Source organism: Lampetra planeri, chromosome 47 (assembly GCF_965212315.1).
Source record: "Lampetra planeri chromosome 47, kcLamPlan1.2.h2, whole genome shotgun sequence".
Lineage (NCBI taxonomy): Eukaryota > Metazoa > Chordata > Hyperoartia > Petromyzontiformes > Petromyzontidae > Lampetra > Lampetra planeri.
Window position 1 is genome coordinate 4,659,612 of NC_136153.1, and position 7,434 is coordinate 4,667,045.

Genomic DNA, 7,434 nt, shown 5'->3' on the forward strand with positions numbered 1-7,434 from the left:
CAAATAGATACATTTTGCAAGGCATCAAGCCTGCATTAACCACACGAACTTGTGCCAAAACATGCAAACGAACATGCTCTGAAAATGTACTTGCCTTGTCTTTGAAACTGATTGTCCTGCACCAGAGACAGCCATCTTCATGGCCCTGTCTCACCATTGGCAAAAAGGTCCCCTAGATATTCTTTTCAGCATTGATAACGATTTCATTGAGTGATAATAACAACAGTAATAATATCATTAGACCTCCTTTGCCAGTACCAAAATATAATAATAGGGTTTTTTCCTCTTTTTTTATCAGTGTGTTTTTTGTTTGCATCGTGACCACAAGTATTGTGGTTAATGCACACATGATTCCTTGCAAAAAGGTTTCAGTTTTGTTGCCAGAAAAAAGGGGAAAACTCCTATTATTATAACAGGAATAATAGTCGTGTTTTTTTGTCGTCAGATTTTAGACGTTTGTTACATTTTGAAGGGGAATATAAAAATGTAATTCAGCCAATGAATAATGTGCTTGCCAGCTGTTAAGCTTCCATTTTAAAACACAACTACCACACACAAGAGGAGCCATCAATGTTCAAAAGGTGTATGATTTATAGAGGAGTACATAGCGATGTACAAAGATCCCCCGTATAGCCTTAACCGAATGTTGGGCAATTGCTGTTAGCGAGCACCCATGAAGGCCGGCACGGTACATGAGGGGGTGGGTTGCCAACCCCATGCCCGGCCATCTTTGTCTCCCTAGTGGCGATGTTTACACACCTCACCAAGTACTAATTTAATGGTGAATTGACCGAGGGGTGGTCTGGCACCGGTTCTCATAATCGTCATGAGTGTTGATGGCCATCAGCGGGAATCGAACTAACTCGCTACCACCACATACGCTTAGGTTTTTTCGGTAAAGTCACGTAGGTAAAAATAATAATAATAATAAAATAATAGAAGTCATAATAGAAATTCGCCAATTTCTCTTGTAGCCCCGCCCACCACCCCCCACGTTCCATTCCCTGGTTACCACATTCAGATAAGCCCCTCCCCCCTTAACTTATATTTAAGGGCTTGTCTCTTGGAATTTTGCCTCACTTGATGCAGTCAATTTAGCTGTGACGGTCCCACCTGATGACGGAGACTTGTATTGCCTCCAAATCGTCGTGATTTATACTTTTATTTATATTATTTCTATTATTTTATTATTATTATTTATTATTTTTATCATTTTATTTTTACCTACGTGACTTTACCGAAAAAACCCAAGAGAATGAATCCTTGCAGTCACGAAAGCTTCAAATCTAGAATCGCTACCACCACCGCACACACACGCGCACGCACTCGCCCGTTACATACCGCGCGCGTTCGCTCGCGCGCGAATCTTAATGCAGAGTTAAACAAGATGATAAATGGCTACTTGCGGGAAGTTTGAATGGTAGCTCCATAAGAAGAGAGGATGTAACAGTAATACGCTTCATTTAGACCGCCATTAGGCATCGGCGAGGCTGCAGCGTTCCCCGTAAACGCTTTGCAATTCAATCCGGAGTCTAAATGGGACCCCTTTTCCTCGGTTATGACCAGAATATGAAAAAAAAGAACAGATCGGCAGCATTCACAAAGCAGGGTGATGGGTATGAAGCAAAAAAAAAGCGATTTTGCGAACCATAAAAAACGGAGGGGAGGGGGGGCTCTCTTAAATTTCGAGCCCAGATGTGTGCGCGGGGAAATGTGCGGGCATTGTCGAGCATTCAATTAAAATGGATGAGAAACGACGGAGAAAGAGTGGAAGCTTATGAGGGTTATGGCCACATTTCAGCGTCATCTGCATGCGGTCCACGGTGAATACTGAACGGGGGCGTCTAATCATTCATACTTTCTGCTCTCGTAACAGGGAGAGAGAGAGAGAGCGAGCGAGCGACCCCTCTCGCAAGGGACGCTGGAGCGCTTCTCTCCGGGGGGGTCTTTGTTGCGCATGGAATAGGCCAGCACGCTCAGCCGCGCCTCTCGAGGGGTACAGCCCATTCCGGGAGAGATAAGTCTTCCTCAAGCCCACCACCCCTAACCCCCGCCGCTCCCCTCGCCAGAGGAACGGTTCACGTCAGTGCCGGGGCGTATTTAGCGGTTGAGATGTCGGATAGGGGAAGGCGCGCACACACGCCCCTGCCGACGGAGGAGGAGGAGGAAAGGTCATCGCTCGATTGTTCGCGGGGGCCCAACGGAGGCAGTCCCCGCGGGGCGACCCCGCAGGGCGGGATCGGGCCGGCGCCTGCAGTGTTCCGTTCGCCGCTCTGTCAATGGTTGATGCGGCGACGTGAGCCGTGGTGCCGGTGGTGGCAGTGTTTTGGTTGCTGGGCCCACGTGGGGGCCATCAGCAAACATTTACGGTTGGGGACGCACCTTTAAATTTATGAGTAAAAAGCCAAAGTGTTTTTTTTTTCTTCTGTTCACGTTAGCATTGAGGTTGTGCTCAATTGCTGTTAACGGTCTTGAACCATTGGTGGGGATTCCGCATTCATCTGACAGGTACAAGTCTGTTCATGGCACAACCGTTGTTGACTTTGCCACAAAGTGGTGATCAGTTTATACGCCCCAGTGGGCTGAATCAATTCCCCAACCAGGATTTGTGCTCGCATTCTTCGGATTGATAGCCGCTTGCTCACAAACCGAAGGCATTGGAGTGACCGAAGAGATATCGAAAAGAGATAGAGACGTTGTGAGGTAAGACCAAATGTAGACAAAAACAGAGATGTAGCGAGATGAGAGAAGAGAGATGCAGACAAGACAGCGATATGTGAGATCAATTGGCTTTCACGCTGTTTGGCTTGCGATGTGCTTTTTTCAGATTTGAGTTTGAGATTACATTTCATGCACCGTACCCCCCTCCTCCACCACCCCCTTTATTTTTGTAATCAATCTTTGGGGGCAACTTGAGCTACTGGGGGGGGGGAGGGCGAAGCTTCCGCCTAGCCTGCTCGTGCCTAGCCCCGCTACTGGACGCGATATTGATATTAGCCGCTGATCGAAACTCCCACGCACGGCAGGATGGCAGGCCGATTCGCGGTTAATGCATTATTCTTCTTGGTTCTATCGGTAAAGTCACGTAGAATGGAAATAATAAAATAAAAATAATAAAACATAATAATATTTGTATTATTTTATTATTTCCATTCTACGTGAAAATAAAACATAATAATATTTTTTTTTCCATTCTACGTGACTTTACCGAAAGAACCAAGAAGATGAATCCCTGCAGTCACGAAAGCTTTAAATCGAAATTTAATGCATTATTATTATTGTTGTTGTTTTTTCTTCCGCGAGAGGGCACAAAGGCATTATTGGGCAAGGGCACCTCGAGAGGGGTGGGGGGGAGAATAACGATGGCAGCTATCATGGGACGGGAGACACGCGTTTTGTTTTTGTTCCACTTGTAACACATTGTGACACATTGCAAGAGCGCACGTCGGCTGTTATTCGACGGGGACGCAACGCTTCCTGGCGACTTCTTACAAAAGGCTCAGGGCGCTGGACAGGAGTGAGAGTGAACAGTTGGCAATATTGTGGTTGCCACCCCTTGCGTGTCTGCGTGGGGCAATAACCCCTGCGTCCAATTCTTTTTGGCAGAGGAGGAAACACAAAGACGTTCTTATTGCATTTCGTCTCTCGCTGAATACCGGACTGGTGTGGGTGCCCCTAACTGCTACAGCTGCCAGGCTCAGAATATTGGTGTTTGTTTGTTTTGTTCACAACATGAAAGCCTCACTGCGTGTCAAAGACACTTTTTTTTGCAATAAGGTCCTGCCAAGTTTTCGCAGTCAGGGGCTGTTGCAGCTATGCGTATTTGCGGTTAATGTAATTTTCAGATGATTTTTTTGTGTGTGTGGAATATGTGGGTTTTTTTATGTTGTGTGGGTTTGTTTGTTTTTGCTATGGGAGGAAATCAGAGAACCCGGAGGGAACCCATACGGAACAGGGAGAGAACATACGAAATCCACCCAAAAAGGCACCCGAGTTGAGACTATTGACTAAAAATAAGGTCAAAACTAAAACTGGTGTTGATTCATTTTATTTATAAATTGGCACGTCGGTTCATCACGTGACAACTTTATTCATTGGCTGTGTCGGGTGGAGGAGAGTTCACGACGCACAATTTTACTCACGCGATTTGACACGTAAAAAGCAATGATGAAGGCCAATCAGTTTCAAAGAAAATGCATATATTATGAGAACATGTTTGTTTACATGTTCACCATAAGTACGCGTGGTTAATGCAGTAAATGATTCCTTGCAAAATGTTTCTATTCGGTGTTTGAACACCTTAACACCTCCTGTTTTATTGCCAGAAAGGATAACACCTATTCTTTCTATTTTTCATACTTTGATACTGGCAAAAACGTCCAATGATGAATAGTAACATTGGTTGCGAAATCCTAGTACGTGTTAAAAATTGCTTTTCTTTCTCGAAATAAACATTGCTTTCCAATTCGTTGTCCTCTACAAATTCTTCAAGCCACTCTTCTGCCTGTTATTCGGCTACTGTGATGCCGTAAATCAGTCCGCTTCTCGTACGCCATTAAATAAAATCTGCCCGTTGTATCATTCACCTCTTAGATTCGCGTTGGATTGCCCCTTTTAAAAAGCCACCACTGCAATCTGTACGCCAAAGAAAACCTATCCTCCTCCCTAGAGGCAGGCAGGGACTTTCACTGGGCCACATCCACATATAAAACCCTCAAAACCAAGTCAGTACAGTGCATCAAAGCCTTTCTCTCTGCCACTATAGAATCCACGCAATCATCAGCATCACAATAAAGGTTTTTGGGTTAGATCGCGTAAGTATAAATGTGCCGTAACCCTCCACCATCCGACACGGCCAGTAGGGTTTGTCACGTAAATAAAACATACCAAACAGTTACTACTTCAGCCCACCGGTGTGTTGGAAAGTAAATCCACAACATTTACGATTGTGTGTCGGGTGGTGGAGGGTTACGACACATTTATACTTACGCGATCGAACCAAAAAGCCTTCATTACGAATGAAATTGGTCGTAAAAGCCGACGCGTGAACCATAATTATTTATTTTTCACATTGTTGTTGGATAGTAACAATATTGTTACCAAATTTCGTTTACCTATGAGAGCCTCACTGAGTCTCAAGACTCTTTTATGAGGAGGGATCCTGGCAATTTTGCATGGTAGGCAGGCGATGTTGTTATGTGTAATCCCAATTGAGTAACACCAGTTACATAGCGTTGCTTATTTACGTATTTATTTTTGAAACCGGAAAATCCTGAGTACACCATGCAGAACAGTGGAAGTACATACAAACTCTACGCATAAAGACACCCGAGTTGAGAATCGAATCCAGGCCCTTCTTGTTGTGGGGCACGAGTGTTACCACTGTGCTGTCCTACCAACCACAATAACTACGGTAAGAGTAAGATTTTAAACATTAAAATGTGTTCTTGTCTTTTTCACATTTTCATTGCAACTGTGTTCCGTTTGGAACTCTTGGAGGGCGGTGCATCAACCCCATGTGTGGAGAATGGGCGTTGGAAGCAGACATCACAGAACTAATTCTGAGAGCCATACAAGTATCATGTTTCATTACACTGGTCAACACACTTTTCTGGCATAAGGTATTCCAACGGGTTTAATGTAATTTCGGGGTGCTGATTCCAAATCTGGCATCAGTTTTTGTCTATCACATCAGGTTTTTGAGATACCAAATATAGCATTTTCAATAAAAACTGCAGAAGAAAAATATTAAATAAATGTGGATATCTACATAAAATGATATTATAAACACACTATCCTAAAAATACAGCACCATATTTTAACACTAAAGCAGTCACTGACTCGCAACAACTTGCAATCATAAGTGACAGAGTTAATTTCGGGTAAAATCAATGAAAATGGGGTATGCCGATAGCATAAAATGAGATGTGATAGAGCAAATCTGAGATCAGATTTGGAATCAGCACCCTGAAATTAGTGTAAAACAGCTGCAAAAGTCCAGGCCAGAAAAAAATGGGTTTTTTTTGTTGACCAGTGTTATTAGAGCTTAAAACCGATGGGGTTTTTTGTACAATCATAGGGAACTGGGCTGAGATCATGAACTCACTAGAATTGTGAACCACGTTAAATCGTGGGTAGCTGCCCAAATTCAAAGCCAGGATCTCAGCAGTGCTGACTCAACTCTGTTTCGAATTAAGATAGAGATATTGAGTTGTGTCTCAGTGTCCCAGGCAATTCAAGCAAAGAAAGTGATGTGTGTATCTGTTTGTCTGTATGTCTGTCACACATAATGTGGAAAAGCACTGTACGTGTGTACTACATTATGCAGTGCACACCACTACAATTCCCGGTGACCCGAGTTCGGATTCGACTCACAACTAACATCGGTGACGAAAATCTGCACCGATCCTGTGCCTCCTCTAGGTCGACTCAGTCAACAATTAATACTTGATGCGGTGTGCAAACATCAGCATTGTGGGAGACAAAGGCGGACGGGCGTGGTACTGGCCACCCACCCCCGCGTGTACCGGTGCCGGCCTTAATAGGTGCTCGCTAACAGAACATGTCCCAGCAGTCTGTTATGAAAAATCTATGCGGGGGGAATTCTTTGTCTCTGTCCAACGTGATGTGTGTGTATGCATACTAGCGGTGTAACAGGCCACCGCTCTGCCGCTCACCCCACCCCCCTGCCCCTGTAATTTGATGAATTGTAGCGATTCAGGTCTGCACTTCAATTGAAGAAATCTATTTTTAACATCGCCGTGAATTTAACAACCTCCAGCAGATGAAGGGGTTTGCGTGCACAGTGTGTGCACGTAACGGGGAACACGAAAAAAAACATTTATTCCAACACGTGCGGTTTTGATGGATGCGTCGTACACTTAAAACATTGATATTAATGGATGGACATATCGCTGCGCCGCTTCGTATTCGAGAGTTCTCAAATGGAATCAATGCTCCGTACACCAACGTGGGATCGTCACGCTTAGCCATCATCCGGAACGTGCAGCGCATCACGACCGCATTTCAATTAGCGCCTGTGGAATTGGCGCCTTTGATATCCAGCAGGCGCTATGCAGGAAGGCGCTGTGTTTCACAGTCGAGTGTAGTCGGTCAGTAGAGGGTGACATTGCCGTGTGGTTTTAGAGAATGCAACTTTGGAAGCAAATTTGTATTTGTTTGAAATTCGGAAAAAGCGTTGACTTGACCTCGGGAACACGGGGCATACTCACTTGCAAATCACGTCGCTGTGTCTGTACCGTCCCACCGTGGAGGGGACGGTGCGTATAGAAAGTGTTCACGGTTTATACACCCTGCAATATTAACCAGGAGCGGCCGCTGGGCTCAAACGAGGAAAAAAAAATCTGCAAACAAGCAGCGAATGCGATACCTCGCTTGGCATACAGGAGGCCCTGGTTTCGATCCAGACCCTGA